Source organism: Tursiops truncatus, chromosome 13 (genome assembly GCF_011762595.2).
Source record: "Tursiops truncatus isolate mTurTru1 chromosome 13, mTurTru1.mat.Y, whole genome shotgun sequence".
In the NCBI taxonomy this organism is placed as follows: domain Eukaryota; kingdom Metazoa; phylum Chordata; class Mammalia; order Artiodactyla; family Delphinidae; genus Tursiops; species Tursiops truncatus.
Genome location: NC_047046.1, coordinates 39,126,567 through 39,150,490, shown reverse-complemented (window position 1 = coordinate 39,150,490; position 23,924 = coordinate 39,126,567). Strand labels below are relative to the sequence as shown.

At 40.3% G+C, this 23,924-nt stretch overlaps 1 long non-coding RNA gene across 2 annotated transcripts in view; it reads left to right on the top strand.

Moving 5' to 3' along the window:
• Positions 1–23,924, top strand: part of LOC141276187 (uncharacterized) — a 449,573-nt gene that overhangs the window by 114,289 nt on the left and 311,360 nt on the right. The window contains exon 3 of one of the 2 annotated variants that reach the window (XR_012325350.1): positions 23,030–23,126. The exons of the other annotated variant lie outside the window; for it this stretch is intronic. This is a non-coding gene — a long non-coding RNA (uncharacterized lncRNA). The remainder of the gene's footprint in view (positions 1–23,029; positions 23,127–23,924) is intronic. 2 annotated transcript variants of the gene reach the window in all.

Below are 23,924 nucleotides of genomic sequence, written 5' to 3'. Positions count from 1 at the left end.
AGGCAGAACACTCTATGACATAAATCACACCAAGATCCTTTTTGACCTACCTCCTAGAGAAATGGAAATAAAAACAAAAATAAACAAATGGGACCTAATGAAACTTAAAAGCTTTTGCACAACAAAGGAAACCATAAGCAATACAAAAAGACAACCCTCAGAATGGGAGAAAATATTTGCAAATGAAGCAACGGACAAAGGATTAATCTCCAAAATTTATAAGCAGCTCATGCAGCTCAATATCAAAAAAACAAACAACCCAAACCATAAATGGGCAGAAGACCTAAATAGACATTTCTCCAAGGAAGATATACAGATTGCCAGCAAGCACATGAAAGGATGCTCAACATCACCAATCATTAGAGAAATGCAAATCAAAACTACAGTGAGGTATCACCTCACACCAGTCAGAATGGCCATCATCAAAAAATCTACAAACAATAAATGCTGGAGAGGGTGTGGAGAAAAGGGAACCCTCTTACACTGTTGGTGGGATGTAAATTGATACAGCCACTATTCAGAAAAGTATGGAGGTTCCTTAAAAAACTAAAAATAGAACTACCATATGACCCAGCAATCCCAATACTGGGCATATACCCTGAGAAAACCATAATTCAAAAAGAGTCATGTACCACAATGTTCATTGCAGCTCTATTTACAATAGCCAGGACATGGAAGCAACCTAAGTGTCCACTGACAGATGAATGGATAAAGAAGATGTGGCACAGATATACAATGGAATATTACTCAGCCATAAAAGGAAACGAAATTGAGTTATTTGTAGTGAGGTGGATGGACCTAGAGTCTGTCATACACAGTGAAGTAAGTCAGATAGAGAAAAACAAATACTGTATGCTAACACATATATATGGAATCTAAAAAAAAAGGTCATGAAGAACCTAGGGGCAGGACAGCAATAAAGACGCAGACCTACTGGAGAATGGACTTGAGGACACAGGGAGGGAGAAGGGTAAGCTGGGACAAAGTGAGAGAGTGGCATGGACATATATACACTACCAAGTGTAAAGTGGATAGCTAGTGGGAAGCAGCCACGTAGCACAGGGAGATCAGCTAGGTGGTTTGTGACTGCCTAGAGGGGTGGGATAAGGAGGGTGGGAGGGAGGGAGACGCAGGAGGGAAGAGATATGGGAACATATGTATATGTATAACTGATTCACTTTGTTATAAAGCAGAAACTAACACACCATTGTAAAGCAATTATACTCCAATAAAGATGTAAAAAAGAAAAAGAAAAAAAGGATCCCTTGATCTCCTTAGCGCCCTTGCTTAATGGGCTTCTTTGTTCTCCCAGGACAATTCTGTTGTTTCTTCTGACCCAGACACACTTCATTCCTCTGGAAGGAGGCACCTGTCCTCTTGCTCTGGGTAGAACCAGATGTCCTGATTCTGAAATATTTTTGCCCAGGTTATTATCCAAGACTGAGCTGAAGATCTGGTAAGGCAAAGGGCAAGATGCAGTCACACTGATGTGGAAGAAGTTATGCTGCCTTTGATTTTATTTATTTATTTGAATAGAATTGAATTCATCATAGTCCTTGGTTTATAATATACTGTCATTGTTTCATAAATGGCTCTAATTTATTTTAATTGTCTATTTATGCTTTTTACTGTATAATGGACAATGAATCCACTACCCGCTCAAGAACTAATATGTTCCCAATCAATTATCTCCCTCTGTATTTCTTTTCTGCTTATTTATTTCTTAATTTCTCCTTTTATTTATAACAATGAGACCTTTGCCAGTTATGAGGTGAAGCGGATGTCTTTACTTAAATATAATCTAGTTCATGAAAAAATATTCCTCCAGGCGCCAAACTTCCTGGTGTAGTCATTCATGAAGAGAGTTTCATGAGTTATATAATGGAGATCTAAAGACCTGGTGTGGAAATTCCACCAGGCAGAGGTGGGGCTAAGATTTGGAACAGTTATTATTTTGACCTTACTTTGTAGGGGCACATCAGTGTGGCATTAAAAGGATGCTGCGTGACGTGGTGGCAGCATCCACAAAGGACAAAGACAGTAGAAGATGTGTGTGTGTTTAGTTGTACAAATAAGCAAATTATTTAAGGGTGAGAGATGTTTTAACCTTTACAAATTAGAACTATTTTCTCCTTTAATCCAGTTCAGAGGAAGTATGATTCACACAAATCTTCCTTTATGTTTCATATTGGCACTGGATTACATGCTAGTTGGTGAGCTGCTAGTCTTTGAACAATCAACTCAGATCAGACTTTCTTTTTTCTTAAAGTTTCTCACCATATTGGACAGATTGGTAAAGGAGCCTTTTAGTTTAGTGATTTAGTTGTTTGTTGATCTGGACTCTCAGAGGAATTTTCTTCCCCTGCAGCTGGCTGTAGTCTTAAATTCTTGCCTAAACATGCCTGGATCTGGAATGAAAATTCTGCCTTGCTCTACAAAGGATTTCTCCATATTGTCACTCCTCTGGGACTGGTGACTTTGTAGTTTAGAAGATTTCACTCAGGCTCAGCTTTTTTTGAAGTTAAAAATTATATGACAGTTTCTGCAGAATTATAGCTGAATTCTGTCCTTGGCAAAGTAGGTAATTATAAATAATTTGGGGAAGGAAAAGGCCCATGATCATTCTTAACCTAAAGCATTATTTTCCCTTTATATTTTCAAGAAGTAAAGGCCCATGATCATTCTTAACCTAAAGAATTATTTTCCCTTTATATTTTCAACAAGTACAGTTGTTAATAATTGAGACTTACTCCTTTGGATTTACACATATAAAAACAGTTATTCAAAGTGAGAGGTTAGTTAGCCTTTTTCCTCACTGGAAAAAGTGTCCCAGCTCAGATCAGGCCATTAGCACCACCTAGTGTATCACACACGCACAGAAACACAAAGTCAAACTGCAGGACAAAACATCCAAAAAAGTTTTTTTAGATCTTTGGGAAAATTATAGGTAGGGCCATCTGGGACAAACTCCTCTGTGGCTCATACTTTCACTTCAATATTTTTTATAAAGTTGAAAACAGGGAATATAAGAGGATATGTCAAAGAAAAGAACACCAAGATCATGTGGAAGGAAATAGGTAGGGAGACTGGGGAAGGGAATTAGCATTTGCTGAACGCCTAACTGTGTACCTGGCTGTGTGCTCTGCTTATGTTTTCTTGAAGGAGCGAGTGGAGTTGGGGTTATTCTCTCACTAAATCTTTGGTGCAAATGAATGACACAACGGGTTGATGTTATTACCTGACTCCAGGTCTTTTCCAGAACCTGGGAAGTCACTGTTGGGAGACAATTTTGCATGGGTCTCTTGCACATCTAGTGAAAGAGGCACTGACACCCTTTTGTTCCAGATTATGTTTTCAAGGGTGTTTTATAGTGAACAGTCTTGGAAAATAGAAATAGTGTCTCCCTTCAGAGCAGAGGTTTGCTTTTGTCCAGTACAATGTCTCCTCCTGGAGCAAAGGTTGGGCAGGTTTGCTTGCAGCCATTATGAGATTTGGGTCTCCTAAACCTGGGGTCCCTCAGCTGTGATGCAAACCCATGGTATGTACAGCGTCCACCTGGGCATCCCCCCGCCCCTGTGCCACTGTGGGACCTGGGGGGCGAGGGAAATTGATACAAATATGAAGCTCATGCTGCTGCTATGGCTTGAGTGCTAAAGTCCTTTTCTCTGATCCAGGAATCTTGTATCTTCTAGCAGCACCCGTGAAACTGGCAGCCTAACTGGTTAGCATGCAAGCAGAGTAAAATCTCAGACCCTTTGTAGTTCTCGACCGTCACCATGCCGAGTGAGCGCCTAATTGGTAGATGCTTGGTTCCTACAGTCGTGTAGTTCCTGCCCTCCCCACCCCCTCGAAGGAGGGATCCCAGTTCATCATGCCCTTGCTCTGACTACAGTTTTGCCCCATTTTAGGAAAAATCAGATGTTATGAATAATCCAAATATTAAAACTAAAACCAGCAGATGATTAGACACATAATATATAACATTTGTATTACACTTCACAGAGCACATATATAATTATATAACATTGGAATTGCAGGAACTGGTTTTTTTAAGTAGGTTTAATACAGTCTTAGTTAACTGTTAATGGCATGATGAATTTCCAGGACTCACTAGAATTGTTTCTTATGTTTATCATAAAAAAAAAAAACCCAGAAGTTTGAAGGCATTTCTACTGAGCCAGGTTTTTCTAAAGATATAATTTTTCTTATTCCTGGAAACTTGAAAAACGCTCTCAAACTTTAGAATTACAGTGTAGGAGTGGGTTCATTTTGTGTGTGTGTGTGTGTGTGTGTGTGTGTGTGTGTGTGTGTATGTTTGTTAAAATGCAAATTATCCAGTTTCTAATTCACCGGATCTGGGCTGGAATTCAGGATTCTACATTTTCAAAATGTAACCTTGGGGTAGGTTCTGATGTTGGTGTCTCAGGAACCACATTCTGAGAACCGTCTTGAAACAGTTTATATGTATATATATATATACACATATAAACTGTTTCCATATGTATATAAATTTATATATATGTTTATATAAATAAAAGTTTATATATAAACTTTTATTTTATATATATATGAAATAAAAGACTTCTCAAGTAAATGAATGACTTAAGATATGCAAATGATTTGTGCAACTGTGACCTCTGATAATAAGAATGAGTTATTTTTTCATAGGTTGCTGATGGCCTTTGTTGTAAGAATAAGTGAGTGCCGCCTGGGTGTAGACTGCTTGTGATTTCCAATGCATAGGATGGTAAACAGTGGCTGAAGCAGTTATATTTTCTTTTTGTTTAATCAAGAAATACTATGGGCAGCAATATGGCTTATATCTTGAGATGGTTTCATTTTCATATCCATTGCCTTCCCTTCCTCATTGTTTCCAATTCTTGTAATTGGATTTTTATGAATAGGGATTGAAATCCTAAATGACATGGCTTCAATCTTTCTTTTCTTTTTTGTAAAAGCCTGTTGTTTTATTTTATTTTTAAATTTTAATTTTATTGGAGTATAGTTGATTTACAATGTTGTGTTACTTTCAGGTGTAGGGCTTCAATCTTTCTTTACCTTTCTTAAAAACATTTCACTGGGCACTCATGAAAATCCATAGTGTAGGTGAAAGATTCATTTTATCCTCATTTTACAGATGTAAAAACTCTCAGACAAAGACGTTAAATGAATTCTGAGAATCATACAAGTAGGAAATGATTGAACTAATGCTTGAATCTTGATTTTCTGACTCCTACCCTTCACTCTTTCCTATACACACAATCACCTCCTATATGAGCTCTACAGGGATCCTATTACATTTTGGACATAATTTGATTTTGACGAAATGTAACTTATATGTACACTTCCAGGACAAAGAATCTCCTATTGTCTAAGCATGGTACACCTGTGCAGCAAAGAAAAAACAGTGACATCCTTATGATATAAAAAATATCCCAGAGGAAAAGACAGCGTTCTGTTTTCAAAATGAAGTGGTGTCTGCAATAAACAGAGCCAAGCCTAATTACAGAACACCATGCTCTGACCCAAGACATGCACATTGAATTATCTTACCAGTCTTCAAAATGCCCATGAGAGAGAGGAATGGAAAAGGCAGTGCAGAACAGGCGCAGATTGTGGACAGACTGCCATGTTAATTCTGAAGGGGACTTGGAGACCACACCTTGATTTCTTGTTCCCAAGTACCATGCCAACCATTGCTCTGGGCTTCCTGACTTTCCCAGAGACTTCTCTAGATTTTGTATTTTCCAGGGCACCCAGACCCTGTCTGGCTTTCAATAAATGTTTGGTAACAACAATAACACAGAAGTGACTGTTTATTCAGATGGAATTTAGCATGGATGAGATAACATTCTGAATTTCTGTTTCCCACTCCTATGATTGTGAGTTTAAGCAACAAGAGAGAGAATGGATTTAATACACATTTCTATCGCTGGTAGAGATTGGCAATACTTACCTTGGAATAGGTTCTTTATTGTTTTCAAAATGCTGTCACGTGTATTAGCCCCCTTAACCAAACACCTGTGAATTGAGCAGCACAGACATCTATTTCATTTTATAATGGAGCTCAAAGAGATTAATTGACTTGCCTAATGTTGCAGTAATTGAGCCTGTCTGATTTTGAACCTGGTGCTTGACTCATTTTAAATTTTTTATTCACTTAACCACAAAGTCTGAGATTCTCCTCTAGTCAGAAAGTGGGCATCACCTTAGAATGCTGTACCCTACAGCATGGTGCAGAGGCCAGAACGTCCTGAGTCTGATTCCAAGTTCCGCCTACCACCTGCCTCGGTCAAGGTGTTTAACCTGCCTAAGTCCCAATTTCCATATTAGTCAGAACTAGCTTGGAACCTGGGAGGGATTCACTATTGATATAATTGGAAAGGCAGGTGTGTAACAGAGGACAATGGGAACCAAGGTCTTATTGTGATTGGGGGTCCTCTCTTTGCTTCTCATGGCCCCCTGTTTGATTCCCTCCCACTGCAGTTCTGCCTCTCTGTGCTATATGCCAGTAATTAAGGTACTGACATGTGTGCCATTTTGCTATGAGAGGAAGGGGCCCTTTACCCCAGTTGCAATTCAGAGAAACCTAGGTAAAAGTTTCCTTCTTCTGGTCATGTCACCCTAAGACAGTGGCCAGAAGTGTAAGCTACTGTAATGACCCACCTTGGGTGACTGGTCTTGGAGGGCACAGGGCTCTACACTGACTCTACTTGAACCACATGCCTGGGGTGGGGAGGAGCAGTTTCCTGAGAGAAGGGGGAGGCTGTTACTAGATGAAGAGGGAAGGGGTTCTGGCAGATAAAATCAATAGATGTGCACTATGGGCTTTCCGTGTCAAGTAGGAATGCTAGTGCTGACTCTTCTAGATTCTTTGGTGAGGATTATGGATGCACTGAAAACTACTAAATCTATATCTTCAATCCTGATACCTTACTGACGTTCTCATCCTTTCTGTCTAAAAGATTAATGTCAAAAATCCTTCACGTGGCACAAAGATGCCTTTGTTAATTGCCCTTTGGCTTGCCTCTTGAGCCTCATATCTTTCTGGTCCTTTCTGGAACTCCATATTCTGATCTTATTGAACCTCTTGAAACAACATGCTCTCTCATCTCCAGACCTCAAAATGTGCCAGCATGCAGTCAGTTACTCTTGAAAAAAAAATACATATATATATTAATATTTTATCTTCTATTCTATTCTATTCTATTTTTGGCTGTGTTGGGTCTTCATTGCTGTGCGCAGGTGGGCTTTCTCTAGTTGCAGCGAATGGGGGCTACTCTTCTTTGCCGTGTGTGGGCTTCTTATTGTGGTGGCTTCTCTTATTGCGGAGCACAGGCTGTAGGAAAGCGGGCTTCAGTAGTTGCAGCACGTGGGCTCAGTTGTTGCGGCACATGGGCCCTAGAGCACACGAGCTTCGTGGTTGCCGTGCGTGGGCTCAGTAGTTGTGGTATGTGGCTCTAGGGCATGCAGGTTTCAGTAGTTGTGGTGCGCGGGCTCAGTAGTTGTGGCTCGTGGGCTCAGTAGTTGTGATGCACGGGCTTAGTTGCTCCACAGCATGTGGGATCATCCCAGGCTAGGGATCAAACCTGTGTCCCCTGCATTGGCAGGCGGATTCTTAACCACTGTGCCACCAGGGAAGTCCTTGAATATATTCTGAATTTATTAATTAATTCAGCTAATTAATTAATCAGTAGTAGTGTCTAGCCTATAACAGATGCTCACTGTATAGAAAGTATTATTTTCCATTTTGTCTGTAAGCTGCCAACCATATTGTTACATTCATCTCGGTCCAACCAAAGGCCAGAATCCTTTTGTGATGAAACACTTATTCTCAAAGGTAGAGGTCATCCTGGGTAGGCAGTGGGTTGTTGGGATTGGCATGATCTATGGTTAGTGGTCATAACTGGCCATGGGCATAGAATTAAGCGAGACTTAAGACACCTGGGGGGGTGCCTCAATGTTGTAATCTCTTCTCTGTCTCTAGAAACAGGGCATATGTCACCAAGGAGTGGGGAGAGCTTCTGTAGTCTTCTTTCCTTAGGGTTAGACAGACACATTTATTAGGCAAATTAACTGTTACCTTGGTAGGCAGAGTATCTAGCTCTGGAGTTGAGGGAAGGGAATGTGGCTTTTTGTTGGAGAAAGAGGTCAGACACATGTTAGCATGGCCTTATTAGCAGAGGGCAAGGGAAGAATGATCAGAGAAGGATGAGCTGAGGGAAGCCAGGTGGGATGTGAAGGGCTGCATCAGAGAGACTAGGCCAGGGAGGTGCAGTCTCAGCACTGAGAGGAGGGTGTGAGACACACGCTAGGTTGGGTGCAGGGGTCGGGGGGTTGGAGAGCATCATGATGACTGTGCAAGAGCACTGATCAGGAGGCTTGTGTTCCAGGCCTGGATCTACCTTCAGCTTCTAGCTGTGTTCCTTTGGTGAGGTCACATGTTTCTCTGAGCTTTGTCCATGGCACACTGGGGAAATGACTGTATTAAATCAGATTCATTTCAGCAAAGTATAACATGATTTTTAAAGCTATAACATACAGTTGTATAGTTAGCAACTTGCAAATTAAAAGTATAATTATTGAGCTTTCCAGAATTCATTCTTGTGGGACTTTATCTTGCAGCTTTGCCATTAGGAAGCATAAATATGCTCTGAAGTAAACCTATTTTGTCATTTAAAAAGTCATTAAAAAGTTGATTTCAAAGAAATTAGATCATTTTATCATGTCTAATTTCCATTTTTTATAAAGAAATGCACAGTGAGCTTTACATTTTTATTATCTTGTAAAAGACTTTCTAAAAGAATTCTATATATTGGACATTTTAGTTTTATGACCTAAGTATAATTATTTGGGGGATCAAGTCTAAAATACTTTTTTTTTTTTTAACATCTTTATTGGGGTATAATTACTTTACAATGGTGTGTTAGTTTAAAATACTTTTAAAAGGAAACTTTTAGAAAGTCTTTTTAAAAGATAATACCAAAAATTAAAGCTCATTGCTTATTATTTCCTACAAGATTGGATTTCTTAATGAAGAGAGGAAGGTGAGTGTGATGAATTGAGCAAATTTTTTCTTAGAAAGAAAAAGTCACAAGAACCTCCTCCTGTAAGACAGGGGCCTCCATTTCACAACTAAATCTATTTTTAAAATTTCTAATTGGCAAAGTACTGAGCTAAATCCCCACAAGACCTGATTACAGCAAGTTCTTGGACAAATGCTTATCTCTAATTAATAGTATTTTCATCCACGCTAACTATGTGGTTGTATGACATAGCTTTGCAAGTTGTATCATATCCTGGTAAAACCGAACTGATTTAATACAATGATTTCCCCAATGAATTTGGGGATAGTCCCAAAGATAGAATCCAGAATTTACTGATGTTATTTGGGAAAATGGTTTTTACGTTCAATCCAGGAACATGTCATCAGATTTCTTGTACAGATTTTGTTCCTGAGAGATGGAAAACGATCCCTTTCTGTGATTAACCTTTGGCTCTAAAAGTTCTTGCAATTCTGTGTCTGTTCATGGACAAAACAACGGGGTGAGGTGTCAGAGTGTCTGCAGTCATTCTGATCATCTCTGCTCCTCTAGGACCAAAACAGACGTAGCTAAGTTCACATTTTATGTTGGTTCGTTTTTCCTCCGTAAGTTTCTGTTTTACTGAAACAGGTCATTTTATGTCCTCTGGAACCAAAGATGAATTCCCACTCATATGACTGCTGTCCAGCTTCACAGGGCCCATGTTCTCAGAACTCTGTGGATACCCAGTGCAGAGGTCCATGGCAGTGCCCTGGCTGTCCCAGCAAGCCCAGTGTTTCCATCTGCAGCAACACCTATGGTCACCTGAGCTGGGAGAGCATTTTGCATTACAAACCATGGCTGAAGAGGATCTCACTAAGCAATCCCATCCTGTTTTCATCTTTCACTGGTTCCCTCAGCTGATTAGAGTCCAAGGAAAAGAATGCTAAGACCCTGGCTTCTTTCCCACTACAGACTTGCAAGCCTGCATTCCCAACCCCAGTCACTGCTTCCCCATACCAGTCTGCTGTAACTAGTAGTAAGGGAAAAGCACTCCTCTGTTATGACCCTACTTTTACCCCAGAGTCCAAGACCCCAAAGTCCTGGATATTAAAATAAGGTGGGATTTAAAGTCATTAAAAAAAAAATAAGTTTACAGCCAAGCCATGCAAAAGTGTTTGTTCCCTCATGCGTGGTAACCTGAAGCCTAATTTTATTTTATTTTCAAGATCTGGTTTGGGGGTTTAATGTGGGAAATTAGGTAATCATGAATGGAAAGCAATTGTGCAACCACATATGTCTGATTTATTTTAAAAGAATGATGAAGAGAAAAATCCCAGCAGCACTTTATAGTTATACTGGTACATTCCTTAATAGCTGTTTGTCAAGAAGTCTTTTCTAGTTTTGAATCTCCCTTCGCAGATAAAAGGTGATGTATACACATTCCCTAGAAGCTGATATGTAAACTACATTAACAACATGTTCTATTCAGAGATGGTTTATATTTTTTTATTAATTTATTTTATTTTATTTATTTTTGTCTGCGTTGGGTCTTCGTTGCTGCACGCGGGCTTTCTCTAGTTGCGGCGAGCAGGGGCTACTCTTCATTGCGGTGCGTGGGCTTCTCATTGCGGTGGCTTCTCTCGCTGTGGAGCATGGGCTCTAGGCACACGGGTTTCAGTAGTTGTGGCACATGGGCTCAGTAGTTGTGGCTCATGGGCTCAAGAATGCAGGCTTAGTAGTTGTGGTGCACCGGCTTAGTTGCTCCATGGCATGTGGGATCTTCCCAGACCAGGGCTCGAACCTGTGTCCCCTGAATTGGCAGGCGGATTCTTAACCACTGCGCCACCAGGGAAGTCCAGAGATGGTTTTCAGAACAGCCTTTGCGTGCTTCTAATGACAGGTTTATTTCATTGTTAGATTTTTCCTATTATTAGAGACTCCTTTTAAAATATGAAATAATACCTGTGTCCCGGTAAAGTCTTCCTCTTTGTTGAGTGAATTCACAAAAGAATCCTTCCAAAGAAGACTAAAACCATCGTCCACCAAATTCCATGGTGTGGCTCAGGGTTGGATTGCCTTTGGCTCCCTCGGGGCATTTATAATCCCTGGAGGGATCTCTTGAAATTTAGTACATGCCTCCTTGAGCTCACATGTTCCTTTGGCAGTGGGTGAGTAGGGTGGCAGTATTCCCATACAGTTTGTTCAGCTTGGACAGTGCCAGGAATCCAAAGGGCTTTACTTCACAAGGCAGACAAATAGCTTGGCTTTGCAGACCCCAGAGGCTCAGGAGGAGAAAGTCACCTAAGGCCCAGAGGAAAAGCAGGACGTTTAAGGAGACCAGAATTCTTTTATCTCATTCCAGAACCATAAATCTCTTCTCCATGTTGTACCAACATGTGGGAGAGATTTTGACCAAAGTACTCATTAAACCTGAAGGAACCCCAAGGGGAGAGCACAGTCGTGAGTCTCCCTCTGGTGGACGATTCTAGTCATCCACATACAACTCTGCCGAATTAAGGGATGGGTTTCAGAAACAAACATACAAAGACTACATGGTGCACATAGTAAAACTATTTTAAGACACCATCACTGTTCATTACTATTTTCTTTTTTATTATTTAGCTGTTTTACAATGTTGTGTTAGTTTCTACTGTATGTGCATCACTATGTCCTTTTTTATAAGTTTATTTATTTATTTTTGGCTGCTTTGGGACTTCATTGCTGTGTGCGGGCTTTCTCTAGTCGCAGCAAGCGGGCGCTACTCTTGGTTGCAGTGCACATGCTTCTCATTGCAGTGGCTTCTCTTGTTGTGGAGCACGGGCTCTAGGCGCCTGGGCTTTAGTAGTTGTGGCATGCGGGCTCAGTAGTTGTGGCACATGGGCTTAGTTGCTCTGCGGCATGTGGAATCTTCCCAGACCAGGGCTCGAACCCATGTCCCCTGCATTGGCAGGCGGATTCTTAACCACTGTGCAATCAGGGAAGTCCACATTACTATTTTCTACACAATAATTTAAAAAAAAATTTTTTTTAAATTATTTTTGGCTGCGTTGGGTCTTTGCTGCTGCGCAAGGGCTTTCTCTAGTTGCAGCGAGTGGGGGCTACTCTTTGTTGCGGTGCTCGAGCTTCTCATTGTAGTGACTTCTCTTGTTGTGGAGCACGGGCTCTAGGCACAAGGGCTTTAGTAGTTGTGGCTCGCGGGCTCTAGAGCACAGGCTCAGTAGTTGTGGCGCACGGGCTTAGTTGCTCCGTGGCATGTGGGATCTTCCTGGACCAGGGCTTGAACCTGTGTCCCCTGCATTGGCAGGCGGATTCTTAACCACTTTGCCACCAGGGAAGCCCTAATTAAAATTCTTTAATTACATACTCACCTCTATAATCTTCTGTTTTATTTCAAAGAATTTACCCTCACTTTGAAAGTCTAAATTAACAGCTCCTTGTAACTAAACACCTAAAGAGAGTCCCCCCACCCCATCCCCACCAGTAGATGAAAGAAGTAAACAGTTTATCCATCTCTATTTCCATTCAAACAGAGAAGACCCAAGCATGGGAGATTTAAATTCTGTCATTTGTAATTAACCACTGGGCAGGATTCCACTGGAAACTTCCCGCCTCACCTTTACCCTTAATTCAGAGGTTTAACTTGGATGTTAGTGTTTATGCTGGCAGGTCTCCACAGGACAGCTTCCAGGGGCCACTCACTCCAGTGACTTCCCCTGGGGCCCTATTCCCTAGGCAGCTGCACGGTCTTGGGCTCAGACGCCCAGTCAGTGGCCCTCTGAATCACTCCCTTTGAAAGTGGACACTGAGGAACTGCCTCTCCCTTCTTCAGATCTGACTGTTGCTCATGTTCTTCTGTCATTAGGTTGATCTAGTTTTCCTTAAGCTCTGACCCCACTGGACACGGATATTTGAGCAACACCCCTTACTTCCCTCCCCGTGAACCTTCTTCTCACTGCTGCATTCACAGGCTGGTGCTAATTTGTCTCCACATACTTTGCTCTTTTGACATTTGCAAGGTTAACGGTAGTTCCAGTACTTTTTTGAAAAAAGTTATTTCCCTTAAACAGACCATCACTCTAGTCTACTTAGACTAGTACTGATCTCACCTGTAGTTTTAAATAAATGTTTCCTGGTACTTAGTTCCCTGACTAGAATCTGCTGCCATTAAAATTTTTAATCTAATTTAATTTAATTTTTAAACTAACATGGGGAAAATTGACTTTTGCAGGGGAGTATACAGCTCTAAGAGTTTTAACATGTATGAAATTTTGTAACAACAATCATAGTTAAGACACAGAACTGATCTGTCACCCCAAATACTCCCTTATGCTGACCCTTTATTGTCATATCCTCCCCCACCCCTGGCTCCTGGCAACCACAGATCTGTTCTTAGTCTCTGTGGTTTTGCCTTTTCTACAATCTCATATAAATGGAAACATACGGTATGTAACCTTTTGAGACTGACTTCTTTTACTAAGCATAATGTCTTTGATATTCATTCATGTTGTGGTATGTATCCGTTATAGACTAAATGTTTGTGTCCTCTCAAAATTCATATGTTAAAGGCCTAACCCTTAATGTGATAGTATTTGGAGTTGGGGCCTATGGGAGATAATTAGGTTTAGATGAGGTCATGAGGGTGGAGCACCCATGATGGGATTAGTACCCTTAAAAGAAGAGGAAAAGACATCAGAGCCCCTCTCTCTGCCTCAGGAGGTGGTCCTTCACCAAGAACTGAATCTGTTAGCACCTTGACCTTCGATTTCCCAGCTTCCAGAACTGTGAGAAATAAATGTCTGTTATTTAAGCAACCCATTCTGTGATATTTCATTATAGCAGCCTGAGCTGACTAAGACAGTATCAATAATTGGTCCCTTTCTGTTGCTGACTAGTATTCCATTGGATGGGACTAGTATTCCATTGAATAGAGGGACCACAGTTTGTTTACCCGTGTACCCACTGAAGTACATTTCAGTTATTTGCAGATTTGGCTAGTATGAAGAGAGCTGCTATAAACATTTGTGTACAGGTATTGGGGTGAATGTAATTTCTATTTGTCGAGGGTAAATAACTATGAGTGGCATTGATGAGTCATATGATATGTATATGTTTAATTTGACAGGGAACTGCCAAACTGCTTTCTAGAGTGGCTGTTATAATTTTGAACTCCCACCAGTAACATAGGAGAGTGCCAGTTGTTCCATCCAGTATTTGGTATTGACATGGTTTTTTTTTTTAATTATAGTAATCCTAGTAGGTGTGTAGTGATACCTTATCATGGTTTTAATTTCCATATCCCTAATGGCGTTGAGCGTCTTTTCATGTGTTTATTTGTCATTCTATATCCTCTTGGCTGAAGTATCTGTTGAACTCTTTTGCCCATTTTTTAAAAATTGTGTTTTTTTCAAAATTGCGGAGGAAAATTCATGTGCATGTATATATATAATTTGCCATTTTAACCATTATTAAGTGCATGACTTGTTACATTCACAATATTGTACAACCATCACCACTACCTATTTCCAAAAATTTTTCATCACCCCAAACAGAAACTCTGTACCCTTTAAACTATAACTCCCATTCCCTCCCACTGCCAACCTCTGGTAACCTTTATTCTACTTTCTATCTCTATGAATTTGCCTGTTTTAGGTACCTCATATAAGCAGAATCATGTAATATTTGTGACTGGCTTATTTCACAAAACATAATGTTTTCAAGGTTCATCCGTGTTGTAGCATGTATCAGAATTTAATTTCTTTTTAAGGCTGAATAATATTCCATTGTAGGTATATACCACATTTTTGTTTATCCATTCATTTGATGGTCGCTTGGGTTGTTTTCACCTTCTGGCTATTTTGAATAATGCTGCAATGAATATGGATGTACAAGTATTTGTTTGAGTTATTGCTTTTAGTTCTTTGGGCTGTATACTTAGGAGTGAAATTGCTGGGTCATATGGTAATTGTATGTTTAGCTTTTGAGGAGCTTTAGAGGAAAAGTCTTTAATTTTGATGAAGTTCAATTTATTAATTTTTATAAATGAATTGTGTGTTTAGTGTCATGATTAAGAATTCTTTGCCTAACCCAAGGTAATCAAGATTTTCTCCTATGTTTTATTCTAAACGTTTTATAGTTTTCTGTTTTACATTTATTTCTGTGATCTAATTTTGATTTAATTTTTGTATGAAGTGTAGGGTTTAGGAAGGAGTTAATTTTTTTGCATATGGATGTCCAAGTGTTACACAACTATTTGTTGAAAAAACTATTCTTTCTCTGTTGATGTTCTTTGTACCTTTTTCAAAAATCAATTGATTATATTTGCATATGTCTTTACTTTGTTCCATTGATTTATGGCTGCATTCCTTCTTCATTAACATCCTGTCTTGATTACCATGTTTATTTGTAATTTTAAAATCAGTAGTGTGTGTTCTTCAACTTTGTTCTTGTTTTTTCAAAATTATTTTGGCTCTTATACCTCCTTTGCCTCTTCATCTAAATTATGGAACCAACTTGTATTTATGTACAAAAAATTCTCCTGGGATCTTGACTGTAATTGTATTAAATCTGTAGATCAGTTTGGGGAGAAGTTTAAGTACATTGAGTCTTCTGATTTGTGAACACTGTATGTGCCTCCATTTATTTAGGTCTTATTTCATTACCATTTTGTAGTTTTCAGCACACAGAACCTGCACATTCTTGTTAGGTTTACAACTTGGCATTTAATTCTTCTGGGGACATTCTAAGTGATATTGTTTTAAAATTTTGGGTTTTAATTGTTTATTTCTAGTATTTAGAAATATGAGTTTTTGTGTGTGTGTTGATTTTGTGTCCTTCAAACTAGAGAGTGGACGCCATGGAAAGTAGCTGAGTTAAGACATCTTGCCAATACCCTAGCCAAGAGGACTTACCTGTGAGCAAGGGGCACTGGTTGTGGGATGGACGGATGGGTGAGGGTGGAAGAGCAGGAGTGTCTGGGAACTGTGTGGTGGAGAGGACTGCAGGGCTCTCTGAGGAACTCACACATGCGCACGTAAGAGAGCTTGCATCAAGAGAAGTCCATGCTCACCAGAGACACACTGAGAAAACCATTACTGTGTCCAGTTAGATAAAGAGATGCCTGCCCTTTTCCTTCATTCTCCTCCCAGTCCTAACACATGGAAGGTGCTGGAGCCTTTAAGTCAGATATAAGATTACATTTTTGCATTGGCCTCTTTTAGGCTTTGAAAACCAAAAGTATATAGAAAGTTATTGCCAGTTAAGTGAGATTCAGTATAGCATTGGAGAAAAGATAAAACAATTTCCTACTATGGAAAAATTGGCAACACTGATTTACAGCTACTCATGCTTCAGCCTCAGGTTTGAGGTCACTTCTCAGGGACTTTCTTCCTCCAGACTGGATTAAGTACCCTCTGATAAGCTCCTGTGGTCCTGCATTACCCCTATTTTATCACATATCACAAAGTATATGACTCCTGATTTATTCTGTATGTCATTAGGCTACAAGTACGTTGAGGGTAGAGAATGTGTTTCATGTACTAGTGTGTACATAGTGCCAGCATGCTCCCTGCCACCTACTGAACATTTTTTGTATTTGCAAAAAGTTAAACATGTGGAGAAGCTGCATCCTTGCTGTAAACTGTCCTATGATCTCTAAAATTCTACAAAAATTTCCAAAAACAAAAAAAACCTTTCTACTTAAAAGAAATACAGGGAAATCATTTTTCAATGTATGATTTTCTTTTTTTTTGGTCAGAGCTGACCAAAGATGAAATGGACTGCCTAGGGAGGTAATGAGTTCCCTGTCATTGAGGGGTGTTCTTGTCTAAACTGGACAGCTGCTTGATTGGGGATTTGTAGTGATTCAGACTAATAGTAGGACTTTGTCATCTTTAAAGTTCTTTCCAACCCTGAGCTTCTAATTAGTGTTTATTATGCTTTTATATAGATTATTGTCTATTGAACCGAGTGCAACATTCAATTCTTGAGTTGATGCTGGGCCTCCCTAAGGCTCATCTTAAATATTACTAACACCAGAGTAAAGTAATTGGCCCATTTATGATAATTCAGATAATGTATTTTATCAGTTTCAATATAATTATTTCTCACGAGTAATTCTTTATCATTGCAATGGAGAGGTGAGTCTGAATTAATCTAATAGTGAAAATGAAGAATCAAAGCTTTGGAGATCAAAGTAAGGGAAACCAACTAGGGAAATTGTAATGTGATATGAATCACCTGAGATCTTGTGAAAATGCAGATTCTGCTTCAGTGGGTCTGGGATGGGGCCTAAGGGTCTGAATTTCTAACAAGTCCCAGTTGATGCCAATGCTGCTAGTCTATGGACCTTTTTTTTGGGTAGAAAAGACCTAAAATTGTGTTTCCCAAACTTTGCTATTCATATGAACCTCATGGGGGTGAATATAGATTCTAGATCCTCGTCCCAGAATTACTAAATCAGAATCTCCAGGGGAGGAGCCCAGGAATGTGTATGTTTTGTTAAGTGCCCTGAGTGGTTCTTATATCAGTCAATCTGGGAGTCAGTGTCCTGAGAACTACTAGGTCCGCCTTTATTATCTCATCCTCTCCCAGGGAGGGGGAAGCCCGAGGTGCTGGTCTTGAAGGGCAGATGGGAAGCTGAGGGGAAAAGAGAGGGAGGTATCAGAGCAGTGTCTCCACTTTGGTTGCATTTTAGGACCACCAAAGGAGAGCTTTTACAAATCCTCAGGATCCTTGGGCGTGGGACCCAGGCCTTAGTAGTTTTTGAAGCTCTTTAGGTGACTCCAGTGTACAGCCAGGGTTGAGACCCACTAAAGTAGAGGGAGGTGGCAGAGCCAGGCTGGAACTGACACTGTTCAGGAAAGGATGGTTGAATAGAGGAAGTAGATGACTTATTCAGATTATAGGTAAGTTGTTTATGCATCTGCTGGCCTCTTTTTAACACTGGCTTTCTATAGATGTGGTTTGAAAATAATTTGTGCTTTAAGGTAAATCTTCCTTTCTTTTCTTTTTCTTTGTGATTAAGGAAATTGTTATTCTCCCCCCTCCCCCCCCGCCCCAGTACATCGTTATTAACGTACACTGATGGGAGAATTTGCTATTAACTAATGGAATTAAATAAGGAAAGGAGTTTGGAAAAGCTTCAAGAGAGGGCTTGCTGGCACTGAGTGTTCTCCTTGGCCAGCTCCTCACTGTTCCCTAACCGGTTTGCTTTCTGGAGACATCAAGCTAGGCACTAGGACAGGTGGCTAGACTTGGAGCTTCTAGAAAAGCGCGGACACTGACACAGGAAAGTATCTAATGACTTTCATTTCGCTTTCCCAAACCAACTTACCACGGAGCAGAGAGGATCTGTTTTCTGTATCGTCACATCAGATTGGTATGCTAAGCTTCATCCAAATTTGAGGAGCACACCCTGGTGAGATTTACACTTTTTTGCTTTAGTAATTTACTGCTTCCTTCTCCTGCAAGGCTAGTAAACCAAATAACAATGGAGTGGGGGAGAGAAGGAATTGTTCTCATCTTTAAAATAAGAAACAACACGATTTGGCATAAAGCAGTGCTAGCTTGCTACTGTAAACATCAGCAATCCTGTCACAGCTGCACACTGATGACGCCCCCCCACCCAGGGAAATGTGCGTGGTTGAGACATACACACTGGCCCAGGCAGCAACAATGGAGAATAGGACCTGAGGTCTTTTCCCAGGTTTTATCTTTAGCAGGCATCAATGTCTAATGTAGTAAGTCAGCTACTAAGTTCTCCCAGAAAGAGTCTGGCTTCCTCTGTTTGTATGGAATTTCCTCCAAGTGTGTGGCTAGAGAGACCCAGGTTCACAAAGAACAACAGTGTGGGACGGGATTAATGTCACCTGTCTTTCCTTGTCTGCTCTGCTCCTGGGGAATAATGTACTCCAAGCAATACAAAACAATGCCAAACAACTTGAGAGCAATAGTTTTTAATTCCCAAAGATTTTTCATTAAAAGTATACTTTACTGATATATGTCTCTACTGATGTCCTCAAAGCTAAGTTGAATACTCTACCGTGAAAAAGTTGTGTTGGAAATTGGAATAAACATGATTTTAAGACACATAAATGTTATTATTGTTTGATGTGGCTCTTGGGGACTGACAAAAGTTAGAAAACAGCTTCGGTTCTTGAACTTTTACTTAAAAATAATATTTCAGTATTATGAAATCTTAATAGATATTGGAAGGAATAGGTTACTGAAGTGTAAGATTCACAGAAGATAGAGCCAGGAGATATTTTAAAGATCATCTAGTCCAGTGGTTCTAAACCTTAGGGTGCATCAGGATCCCCAGGAGGGCTTATTAAACATAGATTGCTAGGCCCACCTCCAGAATGGAATTTCTGATTCAGTAGGTCTTGGGTGGGGCCTGAGAATTTGCATTTTTAACAAAATTGTCAGGTGATGTTGATGCTGCTGGTCTGGGGACCACACTTTGAAAACCTCTGGTGTAATCCAGTCTCATTTTATAGTTGAGCCAACTGAATCCTGAAGAATTCCTTAGTCTGGCCCTCTTGCTAGGCCATGTCCGAGTCTAGGGGAAGCTTCTCCACTTGAGTATAAGATATTACCCTCTTTCAAGGACATTGCTTTAATAATTGTTCCTTCTCCTGGCATCAACATCTCCTAGTATCAACTCTCCAGTTAATTGCGTTAGTCAGCATACAAATGTTCTGTGACAGTGTCCGTCTTAAAAAGACAGTTCTCTGGACTCATATCTTATTCCAGCTACCTACAGAGAGTCTCCTCAGAGGGGTTGTCTGTGGTCATTGTTCCATTTCCTCTCCTCTCATTCTCTCTTGAACTCACTCTAATCAGGCTTTCATCCCATCACTTTAGTGAGAACAGCTCTTGTCAAGGCACCAGGGACCTTCATATTGCCAACCAAATACCGTGGCCAATTCCTAGGTATTGTCTTGCTTGTCTCATCAGCAGTACAGTTGGTTACTCTTTCCTTGCAACCCTTTGTTGACTTTGGGACACCTCTCTCTCGGTTTTTGTTCTAGTTCACTAGCACTCTCTGTCAGCTTTCTTTGTTGATTCTTCCTCCTTTCTCTAAACTCTAATCATTGGAGTTCCCCGGGGCCCAGTCCTTAGACCTTTTCTTTATCTACACTCACTCTCAAGGTGATCTCATCCTGGAATATCATCTATCCGGTGATAATTCACAAATTTATGTCTCCAGCCTGGACTTCTTCTCCTAAACTCCAAATTCACATACAGGCAGTTCTCACTTTGCACACTGTGGGACCATAAAAATGACCATGCAAACTGAAACTGTGCAAAGTATTCTTAATAATCAATGGGAAAAATTATGATTTTTCTGGAACCTTAAAAATGTCGTCAGAAAGTAAAAACTCTTACTGTCAGTTATAAATGTGTAGGGAAATGAAAAAATAAAAACTGATATTTAAAAACTATTTTAAATTTAGTTTAGTATGCTAATTTAAAATATTAGAAACATTAAGAATTAGTGTTTTATTTCTTTGTAAAATACTTATCAAGAGTGGTTTGAACCATGCTTGCCATCTTCCTGTTGTATAATGTGATTCAGAGCCAGCATCTTTTCTATACCCTGGCAAATTATCACAGTCCTTTCTAAGTTTGGATCAGCTTCCAACATTTTAGCCTCTGTGCTTTCAGTGTTGTGAAATATCTCCAAGAGTTTCTCTAAAGTGAAGGTTTTTGCCAGGATCACTCCTCTGGGACACTTTCATCTTTTTCGTTACAACTGCTTTCCTCCTTTGTGTCCATAAGCTTGCCTTCACTAGGCACCTGTGGCTGCATGTGTAGAGTCTCTTGATGGTAGCCAGGTCAGCTATTCCTTCTATAACTCCATTTATGTTTGATTCAAATTTCACTTCCAGAGTTACCACTTTTTTCTTTGCTACAGTTTCATCTTTGTTGACCAGTTTCCTCTTTTGAATACCCATTATGGTGGAATGTCATGTGGGTTTATCACTGGGAGATAAGGAGACAACACAACAACACACTTTGCATTCTGTGTGGGGACTGAATAAAAGATGTGCAGTGGCTTGGGCTTCCCTGGTGGCGCAGTGGTTAAGAATCTGCTTGCCAATGCAGGGGACAAGGGTTCAAGCCCTGGTCCAGGAAGATCCCACATGCTGCGGAGCAACTAAGTCCGTGCGCCACAAATACTGAGCCGGCCCTCTAGAGCCCGCGAGCCACAGCTACTGAGCCCGTGTGCCAAAACTACTGAAGCCCGCGTGCCTAGAGTTGTGCTCCACAACAAGAGAAGCCACGACAATGAGAAGCCTGCGCACTGCAACAAGGAGTGGCCCCATTCTCCGCAACCAGAGAAAAGCCCGCTCAAGCAATGAAGACCCAACGCAGCCAAAAATAAAATAAAATAAATTTATATATTCAAAAAAAAGATGTGCAGTGACCAATCACAGACAGACTCCGAAAGAAGTGATGTGATTTGTCGCTGATCATGATGTGTATCTGTTAAACGTGGTGATCTGTGGGCCAAGGAAGCAGGGGAGTTGTACTTTCTGCAGTTACTCATAGTTAATACACTGTGGGTAACTGGAATTCAAGCCACACTCTTGGAGGACTGCTGTTATTTAATGAAACTGTGGTAACTGAAATTTGTGCAAAGTTTCAGAATTGTGCAGGGAGAGGACTGCCTATGTTCAGCTTCCTATTTGACATCCCCACTTGTTTAACAAATATCTTATATTTAACATGCCCTAAACTAAGCTTTTAATTTTCTCCAACCCCAAGCCCACAATCCTCCTTGTCTTGTTAAATGACAGCTTCATTCTTCTAGTTGTTCGGGTCAAAAATCTTGGAGTCATTTTTGACTCCTTATTTTCTCTTATACTGCACATCCAATCCATCAGCTAATCTTGTAACTATGTTGAAAATTAGAATCCTACCATTTCTCAGGAACCCGACTGCTATTATCCTAATCTGGGCCATCATCAGCTCTAGCCTATCTTCCCAGCTGGCCTCCTTGCTTCTACCCCAGTGCACTACATCTATTCTCTATAGTAATCAGAATGATCCTTTAAAGACATAAGTTGTTATGTGCCTCCTCTACTCAGAATTCTTCAATGACTTCCTGTTTCAATCAGAGTAAAACCTGGTTTTATAAGGATCTCCAGGGCCCTATGTCATATCCCATCTACCAGAGGCTGCTTCTCTGACCCTTCTCCTTTTACATCCCTCCTTGCTCACTCTACTCTAGCTGCACTGGCCTCCTCACTCTTCCCTGGATGGGCCAAGCATGCTTTGCCTCAGGGTCTTAGTGCTTGTTTTACCTATGTCTGGTAGGTTTCTTCCCCATATATCCACATGGCTTATCCCCTCATTTCCTTCATGCCTCTGTGCGAATATCACATTTTATAACCTATGCTATATAAAATGATAATACCCATCCTTCCGTTCCTCATATGGCAATCCTTTGTTCTCTTATACTGCTTTTTTTCTTTCCCCATAGTTTGTGTTACCACTCAACATATTAGATATTTATTTGTGTATTTCCCCTGCAACTAGATTGTAAGTTTCATGAGACCGGAGACTTAGTCTACTTTATTAAACTTTATTCCCAGAACTTAGAACAATGCCTGGATCATAGTAGGTCTTCAATAAATATTTGTTGAATGAATGGATGATGAATATTGCTGGTTTGGGCAGTTTTGAAGAACTACCTCTTCAAGTGTGGTGTCTGCTGAGGCAGACGTGTTCTGGAGTGATGAGCAGGACAGTGACTTCAGTGCTTTGGTCGATTGGAGATGCAGAACTGTCCTAGAAGTGTAAAAGTTATTGAAAAATTTCTTATGGAAGTATTTGTTTATGTACAGAGCATGCACATCTTGTCTGGAAACTTCTGGTGGTCTTTTTGCCATCATATGTACCTTATTAAACAAATCTGAATATTCTTTCTTTTGTGTATAAATAGGTTGAAGCAAAAGATTTGGTTATTTTCATTTTCTTTTTTTTTGGAATGATAGGGGAAAATGGAAAGGGAAAAAAGAACAATGCTAAAACCCTGGAGTTGATCACACGTGCAAGAACCGTGGTACAAAGGACTTAAGAAAAAGGAATCAGGTAGGAACCTGGAAATAAGGTTTTGGACTGGATTGATCTTCCTTTGGAGGTTATATCATACATCACTTATGGAGATATCCTCTTGGACCCCTCTGAACTCCAGCCATAGTTGGGGTCACCAGCTGCACGCAGGTGTTAACTTGAAAACACTGTACCTGAGCCTCACTGTGTATTTCTTACTTTTTGCTCTAGGGCTGCTCTGCCTATACTAAGTGGGATGCCTGCAGAAACCCATTTGGGCATTCTGGAGCATATACAAACCGTCAGATGTGAGAGCAACCCTTAATTAAAGGGTGATCGGAATTGATAGATAGATATTTCTCACTTTAATCTCTTGCATGAACAATTCAGAGATGCATTCTTCATGGTTCTTTTAGAGGGTCCTGGGGGATCAAGCCTCAGTTTCCCACAGGGGCGAGGAGCTTGATTGCATTGGCTTCTCCCCTTCCCTCTTGTGCTCTTCTCAGTCTGCAGCTCAGGGTCCTTGGGATCACGTCCCAAAATAAAATACCTTTACCCCAGACCTTGTCTCAGGCTTTGCTTTTTGGGGGAACCTAAGCTAAGAGGTCAACAAGAAAGCCTTTTTTGTTCTAGTTGCTGAGGGCAGCACAACTTTCTGTAAATACACTTGCCTCTGAAATGTTTCCTCTTCACTCAAAGACCTCCTCTTGGCCTGTATGATAAAGATCCAGATCCTTACTATAGAAATTGGAGCAAGGTCTGCTTACACTCTTACTCTATGTACTTGTACAAACTCCTAACTAGTCTTCTTATTTATTGCAAATATGCCATCCATAG